Source organism: Callorhinchus milii, unplaced genomic scaffold (genome assembly GCF_018977255.1).
Source record: "Callorhinchus milii isolate IMCB2004 unplaced genomic scaffold, IMCB_Cmil_1.0 Scaffold3, whole genome shotgun sequence".
Classification (NCBI taxonomy): Eukaryota; Metazoa; Chordata; class Chondrichthyes; order Chimaeriformes; family Callorhinchidae; genus Callorhinchus; species Callorhinchus milii.
Window position 1 is genome coordinate 42,813,678 of NW_024704744.1, and position 19,602 is coordinate 42,833,279.

A 19,602-nucleotide genomic window follows, 5' to 3' on the forward strand; every position below is an offset into this window, starting at 1 on the left:
TGTTTAAAACACCTTTTCTGTCCTTTCAAAGTATCTTGAGAAATATATAGAGAACAGTTTCTCCCCATGTTCTGACCAACAATCCCCCAGATAAAATTTGTTATTCAGTTCATGGCTGTTTGTGAAACAAATTGGCTTCCATGTTTGCCTACAAAATAGAGAAAATAGAAAAGACGCATATATTACGGCAAAAACACAAAAATATGCACACATAGGAAGAAACATTTGTCTACAAAACACACGGTCACAAATTTTTACTTTAAATCCTGTGAAGCGCTTTGAGACGTCCTCATGACATCAAAGGTGCTGTATCAAATGCAAGGATAACTATATAGATGCAAGTTGTATTATTACTACTACTATTATTATTGTTTATATTCAGCTACAACAACAACAACAGTTGGGTCAGGACCCGAGCAGGGGGAAATGGTCAGGGTGAGGGGAGGGAAGGGAGGGAGCGAGGAGGGGGTAGAGAGTCGAGAGGGGAGCTGAAGGCACGGTCAAAGAGAAAGGTCTTGAGACCGGCCTTGAAGGAGGAAAGGGAGGAAGCAAGGCGAAGGCACTGGGGGATAGAGTACCAGAGCCTCGGGGCTGAGAGGCTGAAGGCCCGGCCACCGATGGTAGGACGGTTGGGGCGGGGGATGTGGAGCAGTCCGCAGCCAGAGGAACGCAGGGTACGAGCAGGTAAGTAGGGGGATAGTAGGTCAGAGAGGTAGGAGGGAGCAAGGCCATGAATGGGATGAGGATGAGGATCTTGAATTCGAGCTAGTTCCTCTACTGGGCAATGCCCAGCATATCATGGTTTAACTGAGAGAATAGCGGAATAAAAACATTTTCCTGATATGCATCCCACCAGTCTGGGTAAAAAAAATAACTATTGGTGTGAATTGCTAGAATTACAACCTTATTTCTGATTTTCCATTCTTTGGAAAATAACTTTGAAAAACTGAAACATAGAAGTATGTAGAACATTACAGCATAGAAACAGGCCATTTGACCCAATTAATCTGTGCCAGTGTTTTTTCTCCACATAAATCTCCACTCCATGCTAGTCCAAGTTGGATAGCAGAATGCACCATTGGCGGCAGTGCTTTCAGCCACTATGCCCCGGAACTTGAACTTGCTGCTTCAATCCCTCTGCCTTGCCTCCTTCCTTGCCCATCTACAAGATCGCAACTGAAGACCTTCCTTTTTGACCCTGCTGGTCACCTCCCCTCTATCTCTGACTCGGCATCAAGCAATGCCATTATTAAGCACTCCAAGACAATATCTTGCATGAAAGACACTGTTATAATACCCCTATAATTTCGTTGATGCTTTCTGCTTTAACCACAACTTCCAGCTTTGAGTTCCACATTCTTACCACTCTCTCCATAAAGAAGTTCCTCTTAAACTCATCCCGTTTAGATCTCCTACTGGCTACCTTACAATTACATCCCTCCTTTTGGATTCACCAACAAGTGAAAACAGCCTATAAGTGTCCATGGCAATGTTCAGGACCAGAAAAGAGAATTAAGAACTTTTTGTCTGGTTTCATTTTCAAAATAACATTTCTTCCTATCTTCTATATGCCACGATGCACTTTGCCATTAAAACACTATCCAATTCCATCTTGAAACTACTCACACACTGTAGTGTATAGGCAAGATTATATTGTTAGACATGGACCACCTTGATTTGAAGACAACTGGGAATTCAGTCATGTGTTTACAATCCAATGGAAGTTTGCCTGGCTGGTAAAATCACTGGCTAATGTGAAACTGATCTGTACAGACTTGGTAAACCCCAGATTTGATCCACAGTTTATTTTGACTTATCTCAACCAGGGCAATGGTAGGATTGCTACAGTTGACCTCAGTATCAAGGGTTAAAGGAGTGAGAAACAATTCAGGGTTTACTGTGCCTGACTGACTTCTGTTGGCAAGTGTGTGTTTGTGAAAATCTTGGTGATTGAGCCTGTATGTGATGCTCATCATAGAACACAATATTGCATCAACTGTTATTAGCATTTTGACAATTTGACTACCTTTGATATTTCCAAGGCTGTTTGGATAAAAAGGTCAATAATTCTCAGACATATGGTTAGACACTCAGGCATATGGTTAGATCTATCACTGATCCCACGTGGTACCAGTTGGTGGTAAACATAAAAGCATTTGATGAACTTTCTTCCTGCTGTCACCTCTTCTCCATATATTTAAGACTTCCACATCAATTTTATTTTTACTGAGAAAAGTGGGTGAAAGATAACAGAAACATGAGAGGTTGAGCAGCCTTTTACTGTACTGCAAACATCCTATGAGTAGGAGAGATGACAAGATAAATGAAGAAACAGTGATTAAGTGAGATCAAGCGTATGTTTTCCTTAAAACTTGCAGGTTGCAGGAAACCTGAGGCGCTAAAAAAGATTGAGGTTGAAAAACACTCCCTTACATTTGACTTTGGGCTCCGAATCCTGCTGCCATCCCTGGACACCTTTCTTTGTCATTCGAGTTGTTATGTATACACATATGTTGTCTGTTTTTCAGTCTATTAATGTCCTTATGTCTTCGATATAATTCATGGCTATTTAATCCTGATGTTTAAGATTGTAGTCTTAGAATCGAGTCTCTATTCCTAGTTTCGGTGTTATTTTTACGTTGTATTTAGAAAACATTTTTTTAAAAATAATTCTCCTCAGGAAAGTGGTAATATTACTTGCCTCAGCAAAAGCACCTCAGGATGTAAATTGAGTCCAATTGAAGGGAAACTCAAGTATGTCATGCTGACTTGTGACACCTCAGCTCTGAGCTGAGCTCTTGCAAGTCAGAGTACTTGTGAGTGTCAGCTTGGCTCAGTTGGAAGTGCTCTCACCTCGGAGATAGAAGGTTACAGGTTCAAGCCCCACATTGGGACTTTAAGTTCATAGTCTTGGCTGAGATCAGTATAGTGTTAGGGGAGTGCTGCTTCATCAGATGTCATCATTCAAATGAAACATTCCCGTCTGTCTGTTCAGACGACCATTAAAGGTCCTGTGACATTATTCGAGAAGAGAAAGGAGTTTATCATGGTGTTCTGACTATCTCGATAAAATTGATTATTCACTTCGTGGCTGTTTGTGGGACATTGCTGGATGCAAATTGGTTGACTGTGTTTGTCTACAAAATATACAGTCACTGCACTTCACAGTAAATCAGGTTACAGTACTTTTGATTAAATCATGCCTGGAGACACTTTGATGACCCAGCAACTTCTCTCAAAATGGCCATGAAGTGAATGGTCAATTTTTTCTGGGGGATTGTTGACCAGTACACAAGGAGAAACTCCCTTTTCTTTTCAGATAATACCATAGGATCTTTACCATCCACCTAAATGGGCTGACAGGAATTTGGCATGACATCCTCAGGACAGAACCTCTGGCAAGGCAGTGCTCTCCCAGTACAAACCAGTTGCTCAAAGTCCTGATGTGGGGCTTGAATTATGTTCCGTGATTATCCTTCTTAATTCTAATAACTTTCAATCCACTTCTTGTATATTTATCCTTTTTTAAAGGAAGTTAATTGCATTTCATTGACCACTGTCTGGAGCTTTAACTGAGACATGTTTGCTAAAGCTCTGAGAGATGAAGTAAAAAGCACACAGCAGCTTTAGTTTTGCACTCCTCTCGTTTAGTTCTTGCAAACAGTATTGGATATAATACACAAGACGACATTGGTTTAGAGTTACAAAAACAATTTCAGGATAGACACCAGGAAGTATTTTTTCATCAGAGGGTAATTAACAGGAACAGGTTACCAGTAAGGTTGGTTGAAACCAGGCTGTTGGCCTCATTTAAAAAACAGTTTGAGGCTGTGATGGGAGGGTGGATATTCTATAATATTAGAATGACTCCCATGAAAACCTACACCACTAGGTACCAATTCAGAGACTTTGGTGTAATAATAATCCTTGCATTTGATTTAGTATCTTATCACGTCTTTGAGAAGCCTCAAATCGCTTCACAGAATATACTGTATAAAGTGAATTGACTGTATATTTTGTGGGCGTATATTCTGGAAGAATGAGATCAAATGGGCCAAAGGACCTTCTTCATCTGACGTAATCTTGTGATATAATAAGTGGGGAGTGAGATGTGAAATAATCTGCAGGACGCTATTGCTTTTGTGTTGCTGGAGAGAGAGGAGAGAAAGAGGTCAATGTGGAATAGTTGAGATGTAGGGGGAGGGGTGGAATAATGTTCTAACATTTTTGTTTGATTGACTTTTGGAGTTTGAGGTATATGTAACTGAAGGTTTCCCCAGGAGATATAGTGAGGAACTAAATTGCATTTTTCTTGTCAGTGCAATCTTAGGTTTTTTATTCCACATCTCCTGGGAATGCTCCTGAGTGGGACTAAACTAACAAATAGTGATGGGACAGCACAACCCAGTGGTTGTTTTCCTATTAATCGCCTGAAGCTGTGAAGTGAAAAGCAATCAACACATATATGTATGTTGATCTTTCCTCTCCGTGTGCAATCGAATGAGAACAAATATTTCCCTGAATGTGCTTTGTTGTGTCTGGATCAGCTCTTGGCTATCGCCTTCCCACAATGTGTTAAGTGTCTGTTTCTGCTCTGTGAAAAAGGTGGAATGTGGACAATCTCTGCATTTTGTTTTCTTTGCACTATTTATATTGTGCACTGTGCATCGTTCTGAGACGCTATCCTGTGCGAAAGACACTATTTTAATGCAAGTTGTCGTTCTTCTTATATTGTGGTATTGCAATATAAATTATGTGACTTACCTCCTGAGGCACGTATCAACTATGTCCTGAGTTGTGCCTTTATCACAGAAGCAATGATCAGGACTTCAGGCAACAGTGCAGGAGACTGCAGGGATATCCCTCTTACTGTTTAACCTGCCTTTTCTATTCTGACCCCTTCTACACTGTATAGTGCCTTGTTATAACTCTACAGTTTCGTTTTTACTCTGTAATTATACCTCCCACAGCTGTAGAGATGGCCTTAAATACTATTACAGCAAGTTCAGAACAACAATACCTATCTGGAACATTCTGAGCTGCAAAATTGCTGAGAGGATTGTGGTTATGAACTCAGCCACTAGGTGTACACAAGATATTGCTGTTCACAACATTTAAATAAGACCAGGTAGTGGAGGAAACAAAGGCAGCAAATATAACCTTAAAAGGAATTTGTCCTTTTTTTTGCAGAATTTTATCATTAAAATAATATTTGTTGAATGCATTGTTTTTGGTCTGCTGGGTATCGGATACATGCGGAAACCCACCATCATGCTTAAGAGTATGCAAAGGTTCACAGGAGCTGAGTGGGAAGACTCCCTGCTCCCAATGAGTGGTCTGCTCCTCCAAGTCATGCCGATGATGGCTAGAATTCTGTGGAGCCATTTGACTAAGAAATTGGGCTAGGGCGACCCTGTTTATTTCTCGCCTCCCTAGAGGATATTCACTAATGGCCATTTGCTATCTAACAAAGGCAGGTTTCAGCCCTTGCTAGGTGACTAGCAGGGACTCCTTGCAAGCTTCATAAAATCATAGAATAATACAGCACAGAAGGAGGCCATTCAGCCCATGGTGTCTGTGCCGGCTCTTTGAAAATAGCTATCCAATTCAATCCCACTCCCCCGCTCTCTCCTATAAACAACATCAACTGCATTACCTCCATCTCTCAGCTGCCTCTGCCCCTCCTTCTACTAACCCCTCCCAATCTACCCCTCTCACCCTGGCCCCTACCCATTCCTCCCTCCACACTTTGAACCTGTCTCCCACTCATCTCTCACCACCCCTATAACCCGCATGAAACCGACCACCTACTCCTTCGACCCTATTCCTACCCCTCCCCATAACTCCTTACCTCTCTCCCCATAGCCCTGCAAACTTGTCCTCCCCAAATAATTATCTACTTCTCCCTTAAAAATTATTATCGAATCGGCTTCCACCACCCTTTCAGGCAATGCATTCCAGGTCTCAAGAACTCGCTGTATGAAAAAAAATCTCCTCACCTCCCCGCTGTTTCTTTTAACAACTATTTTAAATCGGTGTTTCTCCTTGTTCACCCTATCGAATTCCCTCATAATTTTGAAAACTTCTAGTAAGTCTCCTCTTAACCTTCTCTGCTCCAAGGAGTATAATTCTAGCTTCTCTCGCCTCTCTTCATAACTGAAGTCCCTTATATGAACCCTCAGGTCTCTCTGTTCCTTCACTGCCTTTAAGATTGTACCATCAGCTTATATTGCCTCTCCTCATTCTTCCTCCCAAAATGCATCATTTTGTACTTCTCCACATTAAACTTCATCTGCCACGTGTCTGCCCATTTTACCAGTCTGTCTATATCTTCTTGCAGTCCGCTACTATCCTCCTCACTGTTTACTACTTTTCCTAGCTTAATATCATCTGCAAACTTGGAGATTGTTCTTGCTAAACACAAGTCCAAGTCATTTATATAGATTAGAAAGAGCACTGGTCCTAATACCAACCACTGAGGGAACGCCGCTGTATACTTCCCTCCAGTCAGAAAAGTAACCGTTCACCACAACTGTCTGCTTTCTGTCTCCCAACCAGTTCTGTATCCGTGCTGTCAATGTCCCTTTAATACCGTGGGCTTCTATTTTGCTTACAAGTCTCTAATATGGCACTTTATCAAACGCCTTTTGAAAATCTATATAAACTACATCAACTGCATTACCTTCATCGCTCAGCTACCTCTGTCCCTCCTTCTACTACCCCCTCCCCATCTAACCCCCTCACCCTGGCCCCTACCCTTTCCTCCCTCCACACCTTTGAACCTGTCTCCCACTCATTTCTCACCACCACTATAACCCGCATGAAACTTACCACCTGCTCCCTCGACCCCATCCCTACCCCTCTCCTTACATCCCAGTTCCACCTCCTTGCCCCTCTACTCACAGACATCATAAACCTCTTCCTGTCCACTGGTACCATTCCCACCCCTTTAAAAACGGCTGTCATTGCTCCTAACCTTAAAAAACCCTCCCTGGACCCATCACTGCTCCCAAACTACTGCCCTATCTCCAATCTCCAACCTCTCTTTCCTCTCCAAGGTCCTGGAATGAGTTGTTGCTTCCCAGCTTCTCTCCTTCCTCTCCCGCCACTCCCTTCATGAACCCCTCCAATTGGGTTTCCCGTGCCGCCCACAGCACAGAAACAGTCATGGTCAAAGTGACAAATGACATTCTGTCTATCTGCGACCAGGGCTCCCTCTGCCTCCTCGTCCTCGTTAACCTCTCTGTTGCCTTCGACACAGTTGACCACTTTATCGTCATCCACCAACCTTCCTCTCACCTCAACCTTCACGGCTCTGTCCTTAAATGGTTCAGATCGTACCTCTGTCACCGCCACCACTTCATCTCCACAAACGGTTTCTCCTCTAGCACCCGCACCATCTTGTGCAGTGTTCCTCAGGGCCCTGTCCTTGGTCCCCTCCTCTTCAACATCTATATAATCCCTCTTGGTGACAACATCCGCAGACAGGGATCAACTTCCACATGTACACGGATGACACCCAACTCTACCGCTCTGCCTCCACTCTTGACTCCAGGACCACTGCTGTGCTGACAGAATGTCTGTCAGACATGAAGTCCTGGTTGAGTGCTAACTTTCTTCAGTTATACGTCAAAAAGACCGAAGCTCTCCTGATTGGCTCCCGTCAGCACCTCCACACCTCAGGCCCTGACAGCATCACCATCCATGGTTGCACACTCCACCTTACTAAGCCAGTCCAGAACCTTGGCGTATTGTTTGACCCTCAACTATCCTTTCTAACCCATATCCATGCCATGACCCGTTCTGCCTTCCCCCACCTCCTCAACATCGCCCGGCTCCACCACTGTCTCACACCGCAGGCCACCGAAACCCTTATACACGCGTTCATTACATCAAGGTTTGACTATGCAAACTCCTTGCTCATCGGCTTCCCCAACTCCTCCCTCCATAGGCTGCAGATCATCCAGAACTCTGCAGCCCGTGTGCTCTCCCACACCAGGCTCAGTGACCCTATCAACCCCATTCTCGCCCGACTCCACTGGCTTCCATCACACAAAGCATAAAGTTCAAGATCCTGGGCCTCACCTTTAAAGCTTTCCACAGACTTTTGCCCCCCTACCTCTGTGACCTCCTAACCCCCTACCATCCTGCTTCACATCCCCCACCTCGCCCACCCCACCATTGGCAGGCGGGCCTTCTCCCACTCTGCCCCAATCCTCTGATACTCCACCCCACAGTCCCTCTGCCTCACCACTCCCTTGCCTCCTTGAAGACCCATCACAAGACCCTACTTTTCGACCGTGCTTTCGATCACCCTGTTTCCCCCCCGCCCTCCATCCTCCCCAATCCTGACCCCCAGCTCGGGTCTGAAATACTGACTGTCCAGCGCCTTGGGATGTCCTCTTGATATGTAAGGCGACATACAAATGTAATTTTGTTGTTGTTATTCATCCACCCTCTCTGTTACTTTATCAAAAAACTCTATCCGGTTTGGTTGACACCATTTGCCTTCAACAAATTCATGTTGACTGTCCTTTAATAACCCATATTTTTCTGAAGGAAAATTTATTTTGTCCTGGATTATAGTCTCTACTATTAACATCAGGCTGATTAGCCTGTAGTTCCTGGGTTTATCCTTCTGCCCCTTTTTGTACAGGGGAGTAACCTTTGCAACCCTCCAGTCCTCTGGCACCACACCAGTGTCCTAGGTAGATTGAAAGATTGTGGCCAGAGCCTCCACCACTTCCACCCTCACTTCCCTCAATAACCTAGGATGCATCCCGTCCAGACCGGATGACTTATTTACCTTGAGCATCGTCAACCTTTTTAGTGCCTCCTCTCTGTTTATTCTTATCCTATCCAATTTGTCTACGCTCTCCTCCAATACTGTTGCTTTGGCTGCATCCCATTCGTTTGGGAAGACAGATGCGAATTACTCATTCAATATGTCAGCCATGCCCTCTGCTTCCACAAGAAGATTTCCTCTTCGATTCCTAATTGGCCCTACCCTATCTTTGACTAACCTTTTATTCGTTATGTGCTTATAAAATACCTTAGGGTTTCCTTTTGTTACCCACTAATCTTTTCTCATACAGTCTCTTTGCCCCTCTTATTTCCTTTTTCAGTTCTCCTCTGTACTTTCTGTATTCTATTTGATTATCTTCCGTATTTGACCTGACATGTATAATAAGCTTCCTTTTTCTGTTTTATTTTAATCTATAGTGACAAAGCACTCTTAAAACATTCATTCTTTTGCCATTTTGCCAAAAGTGAACATCTTTTGTTCTCCCTCTGCCCTATTTAGAGTCACTGCCTTGAGGAGAAAAGAACATGAGGGGGGTGGGAGGAAGATTTCAGGCAGAGTGACTAATTTATGCCCTCTCGAGTCTCTGATCTCAGACAAAAAACAATCAGACAGCAATAAATAATGCACTCCATTGCTGCCAATTGAGTATTCTATCATAATACTCATGCATAATACATTTAAAAAGCATAAATCTTTATTTTTTGGTTTACTCTAATTTAAAAGTATGAATTTCACTTCAACATTCCTCAATATGACATGAAAGCTGTAGTTCATGTCTCTGGAACTGACTCCCTTGGTCAATTAGCTTCATGGCTGGTTATGGGATACTGCTGTTCACAAATTGACTGCCATGTTCGCTTACAAAATACATAATCACTCCACTTTACATTGTATCTTGTGAAACACTTTGAGATGTTTTGACATTGTGATACAATAACAACAACAACAACTTGCATTTATATGGCGCCCTTCACGTGGGGGCGTGGCAGAGTATGATGCTAAGCAAGGGGAGAAGGAAGTGGGGAGGTGACCGTAAGCATGATGAAAAAGCAAGGTCTTTAGGTGGGATTTGAATGTAGGGAGGGAGGGCAAGGCGGTGGGATTGAGGGAGAGAGCTTTTGTTTTAAGAAACACAGCATTTTGTAGCTGCATGTGTTAAGGACCTTAATTTCATACTGTGTCGTGGCTCAAAGCATAGACACTATTTTACATTTTCTGCTCTTCATACTGAGTCACAGAGCTAAAATCTCATCCATGACTCACTGCTGCAACATGTTCTGTTTTGGGGAGAAGCCCAGTGAAATAAACTGTTCAGACCACGGGGAATGAAAATCGGCCTACTGTGTGAGCACTCGCATGGATTACATCTGTGTTTCTTAAAGCAAAAAAGACCTTTCCTATAATTATTTTATGCCACTAAAGCCTCTTTGCTAATGTGACATGATATTAAAAGGTAGTTTTAGTTTTGCAATGCAATTATAGAGAAGGAATTTCAACTATTGCAGGAAGACAAGTACACTAAGTCAATAATAATTAATAATAATAATCTTTGTATGTGATATAATGCCTTACCACAAACTTGCCCTTCCTGGCCAAATTTTTGGTACAGGTCATTGCAAATCAGCTTTTTTGCTCACCTCTCCCTCCATTCACTACTTGAACCCCTCCAGTCCGTTTTTTGCCACAAAACATACACTTTATAGTATATCCTGCAAAGCGCTTTGAGATGTCTAGAAGACGTGATAAGGCGTTATATAAAATGCAACAATTATTATTATTATATGGCCTGAGATTGTGGCCATGACACAAGCAGGAGGGTAGGCAACATAACTGAAATATGCAGCTATCTTATATGTGCTTACATTGCAATGGTGGACAATTGGGGGTGAATAATAAATAGCTTTTCATTTAAAGAACATTATAATATTATAGATAGTCATCATTATCAGGAAATACCTGATGTGGATCCTATTGTTTGTTCAACATGATCACAAGATTAGTCTGGATGAAGACTGCTTTGGCCCATCCAATTCTCATTTCTCCAGAATACCCACTTTACCATCTTCCCATCACTACCTCAAGCTGCTTTGCAAACGAGTCTAATGGACTGGCAACCTGTTCCAGTCTGTGTAAAGGAAAACTGGTATCTGTCCTGAAATTGACCTTTACAACTCTAATCCTGTGGCCTCTTGCTCTACTGTCTTGATACATCCTAAAATATTGATCTGAGTTTTTAACCCCATTTATTACTATTTAAAATAAGCCCAGATCCTGAGCTCCTCTGTGAAGCGGTGCATAGCAATCAGTTTGTTCAGAACAGATACACTGGCTTGATGTCAGCCTGCTTCTTACCTTTGGAGCATAATTGCTGCCTAAAGCTCATCCAATTGCAGGCTGCCTCAGCCCCTACCCCAATATTCTCCACAAATGTGTTTATTTTAGCAAAAGTTAAAGGCAGATTGTGATTGGTTTCCAACACATATATCAATATTATGATAATAATCCCTGCAATTGTTATAGTGCCTATATTGTATCTGAGAGATTATTAGCCAGGTCACGAGGAGGAACTCCCTTTTCCTTTTGAGTCGTGGCATGGGATCTTTAATGTGCACCTGAGTAGGGAGTTGGGATATTGGCTTAATATCTCATCTGAAGGGTGACATCTCCAACAGTGCAGCAATCCAGCATTGCACTTGAGTATCAAACTAGACAGTGTAGTTCAAAGCCCTGACACGGATCTTAAACCCACAACCTCCTGACTCAGAGGCTATCAACTGAGCCAGGCTTGTTATTACTTATTCTGCATAAGGGTGAGAGATACCAATTTTTCAGCTTTTTCCCCAATTGGGGTTCTCCTCCCTTCATGCAACATCTCGAGTAGACCAGGCAGACTATTACCATCAACTTTATGGGGAAGCTGGTCACTACGTATCGTACAGCAATGGGCCAGAAGGAATTATTTCTCAATGGAGCAACTCTTTCTTCCATATGAAGAAAGTCTAAAGTATACTTGGATCCTAGAACTGAGCATGTGGGTGAGTTATGTGCATGAACCCAAACTGCCCTCACACATCTGACTGCAGATGCTGATACTCTGCAGTACCCATGAATATGAATATTATTAATAATAATTAATAGATAATATTATTTAGGAAGTGATCCACAGTTATAAATTATAAGCATATATAATAATACTTACCCAGTCCCGGAAAGCTATCATCTCCAAGCAATCGATTTGAGTTCATGTTATAAAGCATGAAAGTGAGCTCAAGTTTGTCAAATAAACCCCGTGATTAAAGCCTTTCTACCATTGATATAAATTATGGGTTCCATAAAGGGAGAACAATACTTGATTGGTGAAAGCCGAGTTGAGAGGAAATTGACTGTCAGAGTATTGTGTGTGGGGGGCGGGGGTGGGTGGGGGGGGATGTGGGTATGGCATTACAAAATTATACTGTGGATGACTAATGGTGGTTGAAGATAATAAGGAAATATGTGCTTACATTGCAATGGTGGACAATTGGGGGTGAATAATAAATAGCTTTTCATTTAAAGAACATTATAATATTATAGATAGTCATCATTATCAGGAAATACCTGATGTGGATCCTATTGTTTGTTCAACATGATCACAAGATTAGTCTGGATGAAGACTGCTTTGGCCCATCCAATTCTCATTTCTCCAGAATACCCACTTTACCATCTTCCCATCACTACCTCAAGCTGCTTTGCAAACGAGTCTAATGGACTGGCAACCTGTTCCAGTCTGTGTAAAGGAAAACTGGTATCTGTCCTGAAATTGACCTTTACAACTCTAATCCTGTGGCCTCTTGCTCTACTGTCTTGATACATCCTAAAATATTGATCTGAGTTTTTAACCCCATTTTTACTATTTAAAATAAGCCCAGATCCTGAGCTCCTCTGTGAAGCGGTGCATAGCAATCAGTTTGTTCAGAACAGATACACTGGCTTGATGTCAGCCTGCTTCTTACCTTTGGAGCATAATTGCTGCCTAAAGCTCATCCAATTGCAGGCTGCCTCAGCCCCTACCCCAATATTCTCCACAAATGTGTTTATTTTAGCAAAAGTTAAAGGCAGATTGTGATTGGTTTCCAAACACATATATCAATATTATGATAATAATCCCTGCAATTGTTATAGTGCCTATATTGTATCTGAGAGATTATTAGCCAGGTCACGAGGAGGAACTCCCTTTTCCTTTTGAGTCGTGGCATGGGATCTTTAATGTGCACCTGAGTAGGGAGTTGGGATATTGGCTTAATATCTCATCTGAAGGGTGACATCTCCAACAGTGCAGCAATCCAGCATTGCACTTGAGTATCAAACTAGACAGTGTAGTTCAAAGCCCTGACACGGATCTTAAACCCACAACCTCCTGACTCAGAGGCTATCAACTGAGCCAGGCTTGTTATTACTTATTCTGCATAAGGGTGAGAGATACCAATTTTTCAGCTTTTCCCCAATTGGGGTTCTCCTCCCTTCATGCAACATCTCAAGTAGACCAGGCAGACTATTACCATCAACTTCATGGGGAAGCTGGTCACTACGTATCGTACAGCAATGGGCCAGAAGGAATTATTTCTCAATGGAGCAACTCTTTCTTCCATATGAAGAAAGTCTAAAGTATACTTGGATCCTAGAACTGAGCATGTGGGTGAGTTATGTGCATGAACCCAAACTGCCCTCACACATCTGACTGCAGATGCTGATACTCTGCAGTACCCATGAATATGAATATTATTAATAATAATTAATAGATAATATTATTTAGGAAGTGATCCACAGTTATAAATTATAAGCATATATAATAATACTTACCCAGTCCCGGAAAGCTATCATCTCCAAGCAATCGATTTGAGTTCATGTTATAAAGCATGAAAGTGAGCTCAAGTTTGTCAAATAAACCCCGTGATTAAAGCCTTTCTTACCATTGATATAAATTATGGGTTCCATAAAGGGGAGAACAATACTTGATTGGTGAAAGCCGAGTTGAGAGGAAATTGACTGTCAGAGTATTGTGTGTGGGGGGCGGGGGTGGGTGGGGGGGATGTGGGTATGGCATTACAAAATTATACTGTGGATGACTAATGGTGGTTGAAGATAATAAGGAAATCATTTTGTCATGAGGCACAATTATGGAGCCATGTGGCAATAATGAATGTTCAGTATGTTAGAGATCTGATTGAAGTAAAAGGCACTGTGAGTACTTTAAACAGCTCAAAGTTGTGACCGCAACATAAAACATGCTGGAATATTCATTAATTTCAGTTTAGTAGTTTTAGGATTGGCAGGTTAAGGCTCAGAGTATCACTCAATCAAATTACTCCTTCTGTTCAATCTATCTCCCAACTGAAATTGGAACTTGTTTTAGCTTGGTTCCGCAAGTTCACAATTAGTGCAATTTTGGTCTAATTTAGTAATAGTCAAGAGTTATGTCAAGTTATATTATGTCAAGGGGTGTTGATTCTGACAGCTGTTTGGAGGTTTAAAATATAGTTTTCAAAAATATTGTATCACTTTTGAATTCCATGTTGAAAGGGACGTGGAGTCAGAGGAGATGAGTACTTATACTTCTTACAAAGTATCTGCTTTATCAACTGAGCTGAATGCATTTTACCAGTGCCGTCTGCCTTTGGGGAAATATTGGGGGTTGGAGAAGAGGAGAGAAGGCAATGAGAGAGACTACATTGAATTTTCAGTTTTCCTGAATTGGTCATGTTCTCCTGAATTAGATTTCCTCAGGTACTGGAAGCATCAGCATCCATGGGATGCACACTCCATCTCACCAAGCCGGTCAGGAACCTAGGCGTCTTGTTCGGCCCTCAACTTTTCTCCTCCACATCCTTGCCATGACCTGCTCTGTCTTCCCCCACCTCTGCAACATTGCCCGACTCCACTATTGCCTCACCCCTCAGGCTGCCGGAACCTCATATATGCCTTCTTTATAACTCGGCTCGACAATGCCAAAGCCTTGCTTGTCAGCCTTACTAACTCTTTCCTCCATAGGCCACAGATCATCCAGATCTCTGCAGCTCACATCATCACCCACACCAGGCTCCATTACCCCATCACACCCACCCTCCCTCGCCCGGATCCACTGGCTCCCCATCCTTCAGAGGATCGAGTTCAAAATTCTCGTCCAAATCTTTCAAGGCCCTCCATGGCCTTGCCTCCTCCTACTTCTCCTGCCTGCTAACCCCTTAACTGTCCGCTCCCTCCACTCAGCAGGCTCTGGCCTGCTCCATGTCCCACACCGGCCTGTCCCACCGTCGGTGGTCAGGCGCTCTGCCCCCACCCTCTGGAACTCCATCCCACAATCCTTTCACCCACGAATATGAATATTATTAATAATAATTAATAAATACATAATATTATTTAGGAAGTGATCCTTGCCTCCTTCAAGACCCTCCTCTTCAACCCATGCTTTGGCCACCCTCGTACTCTCTCTGCCCTCCACCCTCCTGATGCCAACCCTCCACCCTCCAAATTACAAATTTTGTTTGTATGACCCTTTATGGTTCCTAAAAAAGTGGAAATTGGGTTTCAGCTGTGCATACAAACCACAAGGTGTCAGTCAGGTTCGACTCTTACCAGGAGTCCAATGTTTCAGCCACTCAGAACTAAAGCAGTTAGAAATGAATTCAGAAAACCTTCCCTCACAAAGATAGTTGTGAAGTTTTTTAAAAGAGAGAGAAATAAATGAAGGTATAAAGGAGTCTGGTGAAAGGACGGGTCATTGGGATGCAAACATCTGCCAAGATCTAATAAATATGTGGATCAAGCTCTTGGCTGAATGGCTCCCTCCGTTTCCTATGTTCCTAATGAATTTCCATTGGTCAATGTTTCACAAAACATTTGATGTTTAATAAAGAGTGAATTTAAACAGTAGTTTTGATTATGTTGCATTTGGCCATAGTAAATACACGAGGGATAAATTACGATATTGTGAAGTGTTAATTAACACATATGTTGCTAAGTAACACATGTGTTGTAAACTGTGACCTTATTATGATAATAATTTGTCTGGTCTCCTGGTGTTCTGGACGTAGATTTCTCCCTACTCTCAGTGATTGAGAGCTGACCTTGCTGCACAATGGACTTCAAGATCTTGATAGTAGATTGACAGTGAACAGTTATCAGCTTTACTCTATTTTTTTGTTCAGTAACAACTAGAAACCTTCTAACTTTTGTCCAGTACCATATTTTTGAATGAGCTCAATGCAATATACTGCATTCCACTTTTTTTGAAAATGTTACTCTGTTGTTTCCCCCACTCTTTTAGAAACCTAGAAAAACCCAGTACACCTTTTCAGCCATCAAGCCTACACTTCCTTTAAATCTATCGTAATTCTTTATTTCTATTACTCTGCTTTTTCTTTTATCTTTTCTTACCAAGGGTCTACTGTACCTAACTCACCAACAACAACTTGCATTCATATAGGATCCTTAATGCAGTGTAGCTATATATGTATCTCGCCCCCTCCCTTCTTCCCTCCCTCCCAGAGTCTCTCCCTCCCGGAATGTAAATAGCTTTGGCCTACTGCTTGTCCCTTGTCCCCTCTGTTCCACCATCTGCGGCCATGCTTTCAGCCACTACTACCTGAAAGTCAGAAACATTCTCACTCATTCCCTCCTTGTCCTCTTGTTCCCTGTGTGGAGTCCTGTAGTGGTTCCGAGCGCTACTTTGAAAGCATGAGACCCGTATTCGATTTCCAGGTGGGGAAAAACCTTGGGGCAAGTTTCCTTATTCCACGCATGCACACACAACACATTAAACAGTAAGTTAGTCAATTGGCAGGTCGCAGATCTCTGTGCTGACTTTGGCTTGCGAATAGAGGATCCGGCTACACCTTAAATCTTCCTTGATTCACTGATTACCTTTTCCTAGATGAGTTTCTCAGAGGTAGTTCAGACATAGGATTACTTGCTTAACCCTCCCCCATCTTTACCCACCCCAGCCAATATTTCAAATTGGAGAGCATTTTGTGTCCTCAAAGGCTTGGATGGGAATATCATGATCTATCATTCTTGACAGAATTATTGACTTGGTCTTTCTTGGCGCTGAGATATCACACCATTTTTCCGCCCACTGTTCAATTCTGCTTACATCTGCCAGCAGTGATTCATTCGCGGCTTGTCTTTCAGTGAGGGAGTTAACCATATGTATCAGCAAAGAAAGTGCCATCAATTTTAAGTGACACACAACCAAGGCGCTGATGAAGATTTGGACATGGCTTATTGGTAGTTTTGAGTTTAATAAAGAGGACTGCCAATCAATTGGCCACACTCGGTCATCCATGGAAATGACGCGGTTTGTGGAATCAGTGTCTTCAGGAAAGGAATGGAAGAATTGAGCAAATAAATGTTGCTATATATTTGGATTCAGGATGAGACACACTTTTGGTCTGTGCGGTAGGATAATTTCATGCAGAAGTGTCACCAAGAGGGAGGGAATATCTAAAGTGCAAGTCAACTTGCGTCATTCTCTCCATTAGCAGCTTGTTATGGAGTGTTAATGTGCGTCAGCCAAGCTCAGTTGGTAGCAATCTCGTCTCTGAGTCAGAAGTTTGCGGGTTCAAGCCCCATCTCAGGACTTTGAACTCATATAGGTTGGACTGATGCAGTGCTGGAGGTGTGCTGCATTATTGGAGGTGCCATTCTTCGGACGAGAGATTAAACTGAGATCATCTGCCTGTTCATGTGGAAGTTAAAAATCCTATTTGAAAAGTGATGGAAGTTTTTTCTGGTGTCTTGGCCAAAAATACTCCAAATAAAATTAGTCATTCATTTGGGATATTGCTGTGTGCAAATTGGCTGCCATGTTTCCTCTACAAAATTCCAGTCACAATTCTTTTCATTATAATATAATTTATTTACTTTATTTTTCATTATATCCTGTGAAGGTGCTCTATAAATGAAATTGTGTTGTTGTTGTTGTTGTTGAAGTGCTTTGAGATATCCTCTTGATGTGATTGTTATTGGCAGAGGTCTATGAGCTGGTTATCTGGATACTGGAACATAAAAAAGGGAAACTATAATGCTGTATGTAAGTTGCAGAAATGAGGCAATGCTGGTATGAAATTATGCCAACACAGAATTCCACCTTATGTGCTGTGTTTCCCCCAAAATACCATGTGATAGGGATATGACATAATTTCTTAACATTGTATTATTTGTTGCAGGTTAATATTTTCCAAGTGACAAAAGCAGAAAGTTAACGTGGGTTTTAAACTTTGTAATATAGTCGCTGCCCTAATTTCTCGACAGTGTGGGCAGGTTTATATTGATAGTTCCAATTTCTCAAGGAAAACAAGTTTGTTATTGCCTACATCAACTGAAGACATTTGTGGGAATTTATGTTTGCCTCAAAGTAATCAATTCTATGTGTGAAATAATAGAAACAAACTTTTTCCTTCTTACAATCCAATTTACTCTGCTTCATCGTATAGCAATCTCTAAGTATGACTCATTGAAACTGAAATAAACTACAAGAAATAAGCTGGGTGTAGGTCAGAAGAAAAAAAGAAGTGGAGGTGTTGAAGGCCTCATGGAAATAGAAACGGATAGAGAGAAAAGAGGCATGTTCTTACTTTTTGGCAAAAACGTAAGAAATTGAAATCTTAACAAGATACTGTTATTAATGGTGTATGAGATATGTTATAAAATCAATATTTGTTAAACTGTTTTAATTGCAAACCTCATTGGAATTTATTGCAAGCTTAAAAAATACGCAGTACATAGGATCCCTGGGTGGTTATACTGTCATTAGCCTCAGGCTTTACAGTTTGTTTGTTTGGAGACGTAGGGGGTAGGAGGAGTGTGAACTTGTGAACACACCAGCCAGTTGGCAGGTGCGTTGGTATTGGATGTGTGAACCTTGACAAGCTTCCTCACCGCTCATGAATAATGACTACAACAACAACAACTTGCATTTATTTAGCGCCCTCCTCACTGGGCGGTATCTCAGAACGCTTAACAAATGGTGGAGCCCAAGGCCAAGCCAGGAAGGTTCAGGCGCGACCTGAAGATGGGTGAGGAGGGGGTGAGGTGAAGGGGTTGAGGGAGGGAGTTCCAAAGTTTGTGGGCGTAGCGGCTGAAGGCACAGCTGCCAATGATGGAGCGAAGAATTTGGGGGACGCAGAGAAGGCCGGACTCAGTAAGCAGAGGCAGCGGGTACTGCTGTGGGGAGAGGATGTTACAGAGATAGGAGGGTGTCAAGAAAGGAGGGATTTCAACACTAGAGTGAGGATCTTGAAGCTGATCCGCTCTGTGACAGGGAGCCAGTGGAGTTTGGTAAGGACTGGAGTAATCGGGGTATGAAGTTTGGTGCAGGTGAGAATGCGAGTGGCAGAGTTTTGAAAGAGCTGAATTTTGTGAATAGTGGAGGAGGGGAGACCGGCAAGCAGGGCATTAGAGTAGTCCAGCCCAGAGGTGATAAAGACATGGAAAAGGGTTTCGGCAGCTTTTGGGGTTGAGGTATTGTCGGAGACGGGCAATGTGGTGAAGGTGGAAGAAAGTGGTGCTGGTCAGGGACTGGATGTGGGAGAGGAAGGATAATTGTGGAGTCCTGTAGCTCAGTGGTTAGAGTACTCACTTTGCAAGCAAAAGACCTGAGTTCGATTCCCAGCAGGGTGAAACCTTGGGTAAGTTTCCTTACTTCACACGCCTGATACTAATCCCTCAAGAAAATAAAACAATAATAAATTGGTCACTTCAAACCACGACTGTTTGTGGGACACTACTGTGCACAATTGGCTGCCGCATTTTGCCCTCAA